The sequence below is a fragment of the Macrobrachium rosenbergii genome, chromosome 7 (assembly GCF_040412425.1).
Source record: "Macrobrachium rosenbergii isolate ZJJX-2024 chromosome 7, ASM4041242v1, whole genome shotgun sequence".
NCBI classification, from domain to species: domain Eukaryota; kingdom Metazoa; phylum Arthropoda; class Malacostraca; order Decapoda; family Palaemonidae; genus Macrobrachium; species Macrobrachium rosenbergii.
The window spans coordinates 56530986-56544880 of NC_089747.1; the positions used below are offsets into that span (position 1 = coordinate 56530986).

The 13895-nt window shown below is 37.4% G+C and overlaps 1 long non-coding RNA gene across 1 annotated transcript in view; it reads left to right on the forward strand.

The window, feature by feature from the left end:
• The first annotated feature begins 8126 nt into the window (after window positions 1-8126).
• LOC136840365 (uncharacterized) overlaps window positions 8127-13895 on the forward strand; it is a 240534-nt gene continuing 234765 nt past the window's right edge. Inside the window, exons 1-2 of the long non-coding RNA XR_010853609.1 lie at window positions 8127-8272; window positions 12094-12164. This is a non-coding gene — a long non-coding RNA (uncharacterized lncRNA). The remainder of the gene's footprint in view (window positions 8273-12093; window positions 12165-13895) is intronic.

Genomic DNA, 13895 nt, shown 5'->3' on the forward strand with positions numbered 1-13895 from the left:
ATTCAGTGGATGGCATATGTGGAAAATAAAAGGACGAGTCTCATCATTTTATTTTAAAGTGCTTGTTGCTTCTTGTAAGGAAAACCCATTAGTGTTTTCATCAGAATGAGTGTGACAACATTGTTATTATTACTATATCCAAAGTAGGAGCAGACATTACCTAAGAAGGGGCAGGCATGAGATTTCTCTTGTTTTCTTTGGTCGAAAAATTTTTTTGTCCTGGAGCACAATAAAAATAAGATTAAGTCCATTTTATTTGCCAAAAATCTAGGCAGTAGTGAATAGAGGCGCTGGACAATGGGCAGTCACCGTTTATTTTCAGCTTCTTTATGTGGATATTCAAAAGATGAATCAAGACGTAAACTCCCATTCGGCCTATTAACATGCTCGATTTGAGCCATATAAGCACGTAAAAATCCCTTAATAGAACAATAACCTCTAGACGAAAAGAATATAACATCCACAGGGATTTTCTGTCAATAATTGCATATTTGTGAGAGGCTAATGAGGTGAAAGTTGACGTAAAGGTTTGGGAGGCGAAACATTTGCTAAAGCGTAACTCAGCACAAATGCTTCTTGGAATTCCGGTGGCACTGTCGGTGATGGTGAACGAGTCCGGAGGTCCACACTAACGGGCCTCCTTACGATGACGCCAGTAGCAACACATAGGCTTCTATGATTTCTTTATTGTTTAAATTCTCCAGTATTATTTTAAATACGTTTAAACTTGTGTTTAATTAAAGCTAATTTATAGTTATTTTACCCAGTTTTAGGAATGTATATATATATAAGCAAAGTGGAGATGACAGAGCACCATATATATATATATATATATATATATATATATATATATATATATATATATATATATATATATATATATATATATATATATATATATATATATATATATATATATATATATATATATATATATATATATATATATATATGTATATATATATATATATATATATATATATATAAATTATTCTATCTTCGTCCAACTTATTCATCGCGAGGTGAAACCCAACTATCTTCTCCGACATATAAAGCTTTCTGTCTCCCAGAGTTCACTGAACCCATACGCATACAACTTCTCTATGTATATGAGAGAGAGAAAAGATCTCATTTCCACAAGAGAATTCGACGTCTTCATCCACAGACTTCCGCCTTTATTTCTCGAAGCTTTCAAACTTATTGACGGAGGAACCGCCGGATTGCTACAGTGCCAGATATTCAAAGGTTTATGCTTTTTTCCAGGTTTTCATTGAATAAATTTGCTTCATTTCAAAATATAGTTTATTATTTCATGTATTTCATACCAGCTTCAGGGAGACGCTTAAAAGTGCTGCAATCAATAGTTGCGTGAATAATAAATATATAGATGCAAGAGTGTACATGTCGATGTTAATACTGCACCTTTAATAGACTATTAATTTTTCTTCTTCTCTTCTTCTTCTTCTTCTTCTCTCTCTTCTCTCTCTCTCTTTATATATATATATATATATATATATATTATATATTATATATATATATATATATATATATATATATATATATATATATATTTATATATTATATATATATATATATATATATATATATATATATATATATATATATATATATATATATATATATATAGAGAGAGAGAGAGAGAGAGAGAGAGAGAGAGAGAGAGAGAGAGAGAGAGAGAGAGAGAGAGAGAGAGAGAGAGATATTGTCTGCCTGTTTGCCCGTTTGTACGTATGTATTTTTCCTGTTTCTGAAAATTGATGATTACCTCTCATTCTGTGTATCACAAGAAATACTTCTCTCTATCGTTTCGAAATATTAGGGATAAAGGATCGAATTTAATCCTTATACCATTCAGGCAACAAAATTAGATACAGAAAGCCTCTTTCCCTTCCCGGAGAAATGAATTCATTTGCAGGCGCGCCTCCTTAATTGAATATGTATGAAGGCGAAGCAATAAGTTTTTATTGAATTTTATGGAAATCGTGTAGCATAATTGGTACCATGTTTTTTTCCCTATTACAGTTTTCCAAAATGATTTCACATACACTTTCCTGATTTCTTTATTGGCCATAAGCATTAACCAGTACCTGGAAGATTTTAACTTCCTATCCATGCTTACATATGTCTGTTTTCTGTTAAAATAATTTGTAGTAATTGTCCACCATTGCCCTATTGAACTACGCTTAGACCATATTTCAAAAGTCACATTCCTCCTTAGCAGTAATCTTAAATTACTTGGCTATGGTGGTTTATCGTCTGTGAATTTAAAGAAATTCTATCGACGTTACCAAAATGATAAATGCATTACAATTCCTGTTTATATTTCTTGTATCGTAGTCTTTTTTTTATTTAAACTGTTGTTCATGTCTATATGCGCATTACTTAGTATTTATGAAACCCATGACTTTTGAACTTCAATACAAATTCATTGAGTATTTTCTAAATGTTGTAATATCCTTCATGCAATTCTAAAAGATCAGAAATTTTCCATTTTTCATTTGACGGTCTATGCAACACTACATATATCGCTTGGGAAATAAATGGTATTTAATATATACGATCTATAAAAGAACGTTAAAGCCACTAAATCACTTGATTTGTGAAATGTATTTAAAAGTCTTTGTGTTTGAATCGGATGGGTCTTTTGTGACTAGTTACTCTGAGTAAGTTTTCTGAAAGAAAATAGAATAATATATCATATATATATATATATATATATATATATATATATATATATATATATATATATATATATATATATACCGCTGTTTCCTGAAAAAAGCAATGTAAAGAAAAAATTATATACAGGTCGAGGCTAAAGTTTTATTTCAACCTTGAGCTTTTACTTACAAGTGTAATTTCTTGATAATATTAACAGTGGAGAAACAAATCCACAGTTATTTTTGGGTACGTATATTTATAAATAAATCTCTACGGAGAGCTTTTGGGAATTTGTTCGATTTACCTTTTCAATCTGGCGCGGTGATGTACACACATTAAAAAGACTCAAAGCTAGCGAAGTTGTTTATAAAATAAGGAACCGGTCGTCACACATAGATGAGGCAATGACGTCGTTTTCTGATAACAGCCTCGCCAGTCGTCTGGAACGCCTCCCTGGTGCTTGCCCAATGCGGTCGTTCTGATCGACATCAGCTGCATAAGCGCCGGCGAGGAACAGAGTTACCAGAATAAGAGAAACAGAGGCAACCGTAGCATCAGATGTGGCTTACGAGACAACACTGTCATAATGGTCTTTTTCTTAAATCCTTCAATATATTTCCTGGAAATAAGATTGTTAGTGTATTTATCTTCCCGCGTAAAAGATTTATTGCCTTCCATAGATAGACCATTATCCATCGTTTCCCCCCTCCACAGTCTTCTTACGCCCAGTTTATGCGGTGGTCGAGCTTAAGACTGACACACTAAGACACTGTTTTTCGCATTTACCTTGTATGCACTTTTGTGTTCCCCGATTCTTGTGAGCAACCCTTCACCACTTTCAGACTTGTCAAATAGCAACGCAATTTTACCTAAAAGTAATTGAAATAATAAATAATAAAGTAGATATACTTTCACTTTTGTCAAAATGTCTCTGAAACTTGAAGTATTTTTAAAATTTTCAAACAACAACGAAACATAACGAAAATTAAACAGATGTATACCGAACATAATTAGAAGTCGCGGAAAGTTAAAATATTTTTAGTTTTGTCAAATCGCCTCGGAAAGTTTAAATATTTTTAATTTCGTCATAATCGGCCAAAGTAGGTCTGCTTCACTGTGAGGAGGGAGTTGGCCTTGGGCGTAATATTTAGATGTGTAAAAGTCTTTATCGTCGACAAGATAGCCTTAAACTAAGACTTTCTTAACACTTCCTTGAATCCCTCCCCTGACCTCCAAGGATTTGTTTCTAAATTCTTTAGAAAAAGAGTCTAATTTTAATATCTTCCTGCTTCCAAATTGTAAAAATTATCATATTTAAAAATAAACACATTTAAAATTTATTTATACTGAAGTATAAATTGAGATTACTGAAATATAAATAGAAACGGATTTATCCCTAAATTCGTGTAATACGCTGGTCGTTAATCACACAGACATCGACACCCAAATTAAATTTTGAGGCTCTCTGGTATTACTGCTACTTATATAAACCTTTTCTCATTCAAAACAGATCAAAGAAAATTTGTTGGATAACACAATGGTGGATTATACACTGGCGGATAACAGAGAAAAAATCATTTGAATGTGATAAAGAATTTTTTTGAGATAATGGTTAATGATGGTAAGCAATAAAATAATATATGCAAATATGTCTGGAAAAACGTAACGAACAAAGAAGCATGATGCACGTGATGCTACACAATTTCCATATAACGGGATTAAACACTCATTACATATCATGCATATGTAATTAGGAGTCGATTGTACACATGAATATAAATCTCAGGCGAGAGAGCGAAAGTTTATCGCACTATATATATATATATATATATATATATATATATATATATATATATATATATATATATATATATATATATATATATATATATTTATATATATATATATATATATATATATATATATATATATATATATATATATATATATATATATATATATATATCCAATATATTCAACAGATCATAAAAATATGGCTGGGTGTTTACGGAGTAAAAAGGACGGCAATGCATACACTGATATGCACACACACTTATATATATACGAGACCAGCCGTGACCCACTGGGCCACTTTTTTTATTGTGATCAGAAAGTAGCGTTCCCATACCTCCACACAAACATCATGGCATCTTGACACCGTTCCATCATGTATCTCATCTAGACCACCCGTGGCGCGTTGGGTCACATTTTTATTTACTTATATATATAAATACATATATACATACATACATACATATAAATATATATACGTATATATATATATATATATATATATATATATATATATATATATATATATATATATATATATATATATATATATATATATATATATATATATATATATATATATATATATATATATATATTTAATCCACAGGAAAATGACAGGCAAAAGTTCAGAACCACGTCCACTGTGATTTTTTAAGATATATATATATATATATATATATATATATATATATATATATATATATATATATATATATATATATATATATGTGTATGGTGTGTGTGTGTGTGTGTGTGTGTGTGTATGGTGGGTTGTATTCTCATTAATAATATTAAAAACAGCGGTAGCGTCATTAATAATAATATTAATAAAGGTGCTCGTATGTTTCGTATAAGCCATATTGATTAAGTAAGAGAAATGATAAGGAAATGGTTAAATGAACGACTTGAAACTCTCAGGCAACAAACAACGCAGAAAGATGTAAACCATATTAGTTACAAAGTTTAGGGGCAGCACCAACTCCGTTTACAGGAGGGGAGGGAGTGGGGAAGGGGGAGTAGGAGAAGGGGAAGGGAAAGAGGGAGGAGGGGAGAGGGGGAAGGGAGGGGATAGAAGGGGGAGGGGAATAGAAGAGGGAAGGGGAGGGAAGGAGAGGGGAAGGAGGGAAGGAGAGGGGAAGGGGAGGGGAGGGACGAGGAAAAGGAGGCTAAGAGGAAGGGGAGGGGATGGGAAGGGGAGGGGAGGGAAGAGGAGAGGAGTCTAAGGGGAGGGAAGGGGAAGAGGAGGGAGGAGGGGGAGAGGGGGAAGGGGAGGGGATAGAAGGGGAGGGGAATAGAAGAGGGAAGGGAGGAAGGAGAGGGGAAGGGGGAGGGAAGGAGAGGGGAAGGGAGGGGAGGGAAGAGGGAAAGGAGGCTAAGAGGAAGGGAGGGATGGGAAGGGGAGGGAGGAAGAGGAGAGGAGTCTAGGGGAGGGAAGGGGAAGAGGAGGGAGGGGAGTGTAGGGGGAAGGGAAGGTGGAGGGGAACGTGAAGGGGGAGGGGTATGGAAGGGAAGGGGTGGAAGAGTTACGGGATGTGCAAGGGGGAATGGGGAGGGGAGGGGGAAGGGAGGGGATGAGACCACTGAGGAGCTGATGATGGGCTCTCCTAGGGCTGGCCCGAAGGATTAGACTTAGTTTACGTGGCTAAGAACCAATTGGTACCTAGCAACGGGACCTACAGCTTAGTGTGGAATCCGAACCACGTTATATCGAGAAATGCATTTCTGTCACCAGAAATAAATTCCTCTAATTCTTCATTGGCCGGCCAGGGATTCGAACGCGGGCCCAGCAGAGTGCTAGCCGAGAACGTTACCGATCCTTTCAACGAGGAACTTAGAGGGAGGGGGAATGGGGAAGGAAGGGGTAAGGGGAGGAGGAGGAGAGGGGAAGGGGTAGGGGAGGGGATTGGAGAAGGAAGGTGGAGGGGGAGTGGGAAATGAGGGGTAAAGGGAGGGGAAGGGGAGGGAAGTGGAAGAGGAATGGGAGGGAAGAGGGAATAGGAGGAGGGGAGGGAAGAGGGAATGGGAGGGGAGGGGAGGGAAGAGCGGAAAGGGGAGGGATAACGAGGGGAAGGGAAGGGGATGGACGAGGTAGAGGGGAGGGGGAGGGGAGGGGATGGACGAGGTAAGGGGGAGGGGGATGGAAGAGTGAAGGGGACGACACAGCTAAATTAACATTTGATCGTATGCTCGGGGAGGGGAGGGAGGGAAAGGAGAGGGTGTAGGGGATGGGGAGGGAAGGATGAGGGGAGGGGATGGAAGAGGGAAGATGGAAGGGGAAGGGGACGGGGAGGGAAGGGAGAGGAGGAAGGGGAAGGGGAGGGAAGCGAGAGGAGGAAGGGGAATGGAGGGAGGGGGAAGGGGAGGGAAAGGAGAGGAAGAAGGGGAGGGGAGGGAAGGGGAAGTTGGAAGTGGAAGGGGAGGGAAGGGAGAGTAGCAAGGGGGACGACGGGATGGAAGGGGAAGGGGAATGGAAGAAGGAAGGGGAGAAGGAGGGGAGGAGGGGGTGAAGGGGATGGGAAGGGGATGGGAAGGGGAGAGGGAAGTTGGAGGGTATGTAGAGGGGAAGGGTGAGGCGAAGGGGAGGGGAATGGAAGAGGGAAGGGGATGTGTAAGGAAGAAGGAATGTCAGGGGAGGAAAGGGGAGGGGAGGAGGAAGGGGAGGAGAGGGGTGAGGAGGGAAGGGGGATGGAGGAGGGAAGGGGAGGGGAGGACACTGCTAAATTAACACGATTGTGTTACTTGGGGAGGAGGGACAGGAGAGGGGAAGGGGAAGGGAAGGAAGGAGGGGAGGAGGACACTGCTCAATTAACACGATTGTGTTACTCGAGGAGGGGAGGGACAGGAGAGGGAAGGGGAGGGATGGAAGAGGGGTGGTGATGGAACAGGAACGGGGAGGACAGCTAAACTGGCATTTGATCGTGTGCTCCAGTATGTAAACAAACGAACAAACAAATGTTTCAGTTTTAGTATTACACAACACACACACACACACACACACACACACACACACACACATATATATATATATATATATATATATATATATATATATATATATATATATATATATATATATATATATACATTTTTGCATTCTACCTTTTGCAGCTACCTATATTTTCATTTCTGTAGCAACAGTAAATTGTCATGGCTTTCAAATTGATTAACTTTCTAATTATGAAGGGATGTAAATAAATATTTAGTTTTTTTGTAATTAAACATAGAGAGTAGAAACATCCAGAAAACGACGTTTGAGGAAAATATATAAAAGTACACTATGCTATTTCTGACTGTCTAGTGAATATGGACTATAATTTCATAAAATCAGATCGTCAACGAAATGTCCCTGCTTTAAGGATTACATGCAGGCTTTAAGTATCTAGTCTTTTATCTGATATAATATTATTCTAAACCTGGATTCATTCATTATGGCTGTTTCAGTCACATAGTTAACTTCTTGGCCTCTTGTAAACTTGCATGCGTTAGAGTATCGTAATAATTATAATTAGTTATGTAAAAATAAAAAAATAAAAACATCGAAGCAAGACATGAGCGAGCGAGCTTGTTCTACTCGTTTCTTCAGAGCACCCATAGATGGCGTTGCTGTTCGCCTCGTTTGTGATGACGTCACAGGCTAGAAGTGGACAATCAGTCCTATCGAAGTTACCGGTGTGTAAGAACGTGACGTTTCATCCCTAACGGCGGGCAACTGTGTTTTTTTTTTTCTTGTGACAAACGGCATGAAAAACGCCGATATGTTTTCGTGGTGTTCAAACTCCTTCCGTGGGAAATTAAGGTAAATACTTCTTATTTCTCTTATGTTGACACAGCCTGTGGCCAAGCTGTACACTGAGCCCCCAATACTGTGCAACCATAGCTTCGGCTACAGCGTTGGTGTGTTGTCACCATCGGTAAATTTCCGTTCTGTTCCGCAGCATGGCCTTGCAAATATCAAATTATAAGGAGAATAAAAGCAGAATATAGCACACAAAATCAATCTCAATGTTTTTCGAAGGCGATTCGTTTACATAGGCCTAATGAGTTACCATATCTGGGTTTTCAGATGCTTCGTCGCTATCGAATTTTACATGGATGACAGTAGGTAAGGCATCCAAATGATAGAACAGGTTAAGTATTTTTGACCAACTCTCTTGATGCATACGGAAATGAGGACATTTCCTTACCAAACAGAGGGCTAGGAGTAAGCCTCTGTGCCTTGACGACTGGCGACCACCCGATGCTTGAAGAAGGATTGTGAAGCAGAGAAGTCGAGAACATCATTTGGTCTTTCTAGAAAGAGCTCCGTACTGTGATACTGTTTATTAATAACATTCTTTTCCCCAATGATATAAAAACGGTGTATATAATGCCGTACAAGTGAAATAACTTGAAAAGTTTACTGAATAATGTAAAAAATTTGTCTTTTATTTATGTTTTTGCGCAGGAAAGCTCCTCGGGACGCCATATTCAGTGCCACCCCCTTGGGGATTAACGTGAAAAAAAAATAAAAGACGGCAAATTTCTCATTATTTCGGTAAATTTCTCTAGTTTTCTCATCCTCACTACATCGTTTACACCCTTTTCTATATTGTTCAGTTAATATTTGTATGTGTGTTTGTGTGCGCGCATGATGGTGCTTTTTTAGAGAGAGAGAGAGAGAGAGAGAGAGAGAGAGAGAGAGAGAGAGAGAGAGAATGAATTTACTCGCAACATTTTTTCAGTTTATGTACCCGTGATATTGTTTAGCACAGTCATCATCTTCGTGGTTTGCATTTCATTCTGGTTATAGGAAAGTGGAGAATATCATAGATAGTGGCAGTTCAGTTTAAATATCAAGAGAAAATGATTAAGTGTTTTTGATGTACTAAAAACTGTAAATACCTGACGCATCAGAAACAAAAAATAATAGCCAAAACAGTATATGTCAAGATTTCCGATTTAGCGGCCGGCATCGGTATCAATTAACATCTTGGAATGCCGTAATTTCATTAATACAGCTTGTGATTGTGTTCCCTTGTAATAGTATTTTGTAATTGTGGTTAAAGCTCTTGTTTAGTGCCAGATCGCCTTGGCTGTAGACAGAGCATCCATATTCGCAGAAACAGAGTTGCCAATATCAGATGAGTTGCTATTTACATGCTTCATTTAAACGTACACGTCTGATCATTTCCCACGCTCCCGCTACTTGTCGTTGTTATGCAAACCAGACCTTTCAGTGTTGGTAGTTTGTAGTATTTACTGATCTAATCTCTCTCTCTCTCTCTCTCTCTCTCTCTCTCTCTCTGGTTGCTAATGTGTGTACTACTCTGGTTCCTTTATGTGTACATTACGCGTTTTTCTATTAGAGATGCCTGTGTCGTACAAGAGTACTTAGGCCTATACTCTACAAGCACGTTTACATGCACAAACATCCCACACTCTTATATGCTGTCGTGGACACGAAGATTCTCTCTCTCTCTCTCTCTCTCTCTCTCTCTCTCTCTCTTGCTAAGCAGTGGCCTCCTACTATTCAAGTTCCTTATACGTGTACACTCAGTGTTTTTCTGTTTAGTTAGGCCTATGTCTTACAGGAGTATACAAGCTATACTGTACACGCAATTACAAACACAAACAACCACACACGCTTATCTACTGACTTAGATACTGTGAAGATCTCTCTCTCTCTCTCTCTCTCTCTCTCTCTCTCTCTCTCTCTCTCTCTCTCTCTCCGTCCGAGATACTTTATTTCTGAAACCTGTTTTCCTGTTCATGCTTTTTAAAGGTCTACTTGTTAACCATTGCACGTCTTCGATTATGGTTCCTTAAATTTGTACAGCATAATTGTTATAGTGTGTTAAAGATGCCTTTGTCTTACAAGAGAATATAGGCCCAACTGTATAGGCCTACACGTACACGTACATCCCACGCAAGGTTGTGCGAACACCTCTGGTTCTTTAGCAATAGCGTATATGCTCTTTATTCGTGTTGCAAAATATTATCAAAGAGTGGTAATTAATGCGTCACGCTACGAAGTGAATTCCACTGTTAGTTTTTGTCATCCTATTTACATTCATTTTATCAGGTTTGCTTTACACGAGAGTTTAAAATGGTAACTAGGCCTATAAGCATCATCATACTAAACAACAACCAATAGGATGTCTTGTTATCCAATGATTTTTTTATTTTAATATTAAAATATTTGACATTATGAACGATATCATCTGGCATTCTAAGTCTTACCGGTCACTGACCTCTTTCCGTGTTTCGCCGCGTTGTCTCTCTTTTGCAATGCCAACGTCACCCTCTCTCTCTCTCTCTCTCTCTCTCTCTCTCTCTCTCTCTCTCTCTCTCTCTCTCTCCACATCAGAGGTCTTTATATCTGAATCCTTTTTTCCTATTCATATGTCTACAGTATATGTACGTCTACTCCGTAACCAGTTAGGCCTACTATTCTGGTTCCTTTTATGTGTATACATTACGTGTTATTCTGTGTTAAAGGTGCTTGCACCTTACAAGCAAATATAGGCCTATACTGTATATACACGTACATTCATTAGTGATAGGAAATAGGCAATTTACTCACTTTGTAAAAAGTAATAATATCAAAGGGAGTAATAGACTAATTATTGCGTCACGCTACACAGTGCTTCTTCACTATGCTCGAGGGTTGTAAATGGTAATATTATGTAACTCACTGTAACACTTAATGGGATACTTTGTAACAGTTAATGGAATACCTTGTAATCCAACAAACGTTGTTATATTAAGTTAGTTTGTCTGATGAGCGTTTCCATGTGGCAGCTTATTAGTTTTCTGTAGAAGAAAACTATTGAGATGCTTTGTCTGTCCGTCTGCACTTTTTTATGATCGCACTTTTTCTGTCGGTCCTCGGATCTTAAAAACTACTGAGACTAGAGGGCTGCAAATTGGTTTGTTGATCATCCACCGTATATATAATCATCAAACATACTAAATTGCAGCCATCTAGCCTCAGTAGTTTTTGTTTTATTTAAGGTTAAGATTAACCATAATCGTGCGTCTGGAACCGCTGTAAGTGCCAACAGCACAGGCCATTTGTCATCATTCATTTAATTCCAAAGTGTCGGTGTCATCGCCTCTTCATCTTTGGTCTGTGAATATTTTTCACTGGTGAATCCACCGAAGAATGTATTTTGATTAGTTTTAATTTAATTTTATATTTATTCCTCATAGAATTCCCCAAGGTTCAGGTTACGTGTTGAGTTTGGTTGTTGTGAGACAAACTACATTTGTATGAGATCATTTTTATTTTTAGAATAACTGACAAACGGCCTTTAATTTTTTTTTTTTTTATTTTTGTAAATTTCTGTAAATGTATTTCAAGATTATCAGTATGTCATTTATTTCTGATTTTCGTTTTGATTCCATGGCTAAATTTCCGTGTTCCCTGACATTTATTTAGTTTAATAAATATTTCTTATTAATATTGCTGACGTTCCTAATTTTTTTTATGAAGTATTGTAAAAGTCGTTACTTTATATACCATTAAATAATATAGGACATTGAACTTCAATTTCATCATTTAGCGAGATGACATTATTAGTCTCCTTATATTACTGGAACCAATATACTACTCAACCCGACCTTCATTAATTCCAGGCATTCAGCGGGAGGCAACTGGAAGACGCGACTTTCAAGAGGAAGCTGTCTGACACCCGGGAGTTCCACAGGTAGGTAATTCTCTCTCATTCAGCATTATGTTCTGCTTTTCGTTGCTGGATTTCATTATTGCGATGTGGCTTTTCCTTGCTGATGAAGTGACGCAAGACTTTCCCGGGAATGCGTGTAATCAGTGGTCTTCTTGACTGAACTTCCTTTGACTTCACTTTTTAACGAACTCCTTTCAGCCCGTTTTGCCGGAGTCTCGCTTCTTTTGTGATGCCATCTCTCTCTCTCTCTCTCTCTCTCTCTCTCTCTCTCTCTCTCTCTCTCTCTCTCTCTAAGAGTCAGAGATCTTGACATCTCGAATCATATTTAGCTATTCATGTGTCTGCACGTCTATTTGCTAACCAGTATAAGCCTACCATACTGGTTCCTTGTACGTGTTACTTCTTTGTTATACTGTGTTCAAGACCTTTGTCTTACAGAAGTAAATAAAAATGTTATATAGAATGTAAAATTTGCCATTCGTCGGTAACATGTTTACCTGTCTAGTAACTGAACATCTTCCATTTGGACACCTAAAGCAATTCCTTCCGTTCCTTTTAAACCTACAGATTACTGTCTCCCTTCCTGAGAGAGACAGTCTTTATTCCCCATCACATGTCTCTAATCAACCGTATTCATCGTTTTTCCCTCTTCCTACCTTTCAGGGTCAATCCTGCTATCCTCACAATTCTCTATTTCTACTCGCCTATGTGTGTATGTTTGTGCATGTGTGTGCTTGCGCTCGTGCGTGCGCTTATAGTTGTTTGTGGTTGAGTTCCTCAGTAATTAAATTACAAATCCTTTTTTTCAAAAGTTTTTTTTTATTCCAAAGGTCTCGATATATATAGTTATAACCATTCTTATTGTAAGGTGCTGGGAATTTCCCGTCTAACTATTATCGTCCTCCATAATATTGCCACTTTCTGTTTGTGGGAAAGATTAGGCTAAAGGTATTTTCCGAAAGTTTACTTGTATCAAAATGCAATTATAAGAGGTTGTGTTTTGATGATTAGGTAATAAAACGAAATAGGACTTAGGAATACAGATAAAACTTGCAAAACCGCTTGTAAATACAAGGAACTGTTAAAAACGGTAACAGAAAATTAATCTTGGTTTTCGTATGTTCTCCTTAACGTAAATTGCCCCTTATGCATTAGGAAATCGGCTTTGAGAATTGCTTGATGGATTCAGGAGAACGGCAGATACATAAATATCGATGTGACGATAAGCGATATGATTTCAAGGATTCCATGCAAGCAGCAGTTTATGGGCAATAAATTCCGACACCAACTGATATCCACCAAGCGTTTCCGGGCTACATGCCAAGTGAGCCACATTTAATTATTCCCTGTCACCCCCAGGCAAACCACTGATGAATTACGCTCAGTGTTAATATGCGCCGCTATGAATTTTTAAAATTGGGTCATTATTAATGCATTACATATATATATATATACATTATATATATATATATATATATATATATATATATATATATACATAAGTATATGTATATGTATATGTGTATGTATACATATATACTGTATATACATATATATATATATATATATATATATATATATATATATATATATATATATATATATATATATATATATGAGGAAGGTTTAGTAAAAGGCTTAAAGATGTAGGATTAGCTAAAAATGTATCGCATCATATTATTAAGATTACAAGTCCTTTTCGAACAACGAGGGTCGGGTAAGTGAAAAGAATATAATATCAGTTAGTTTAAG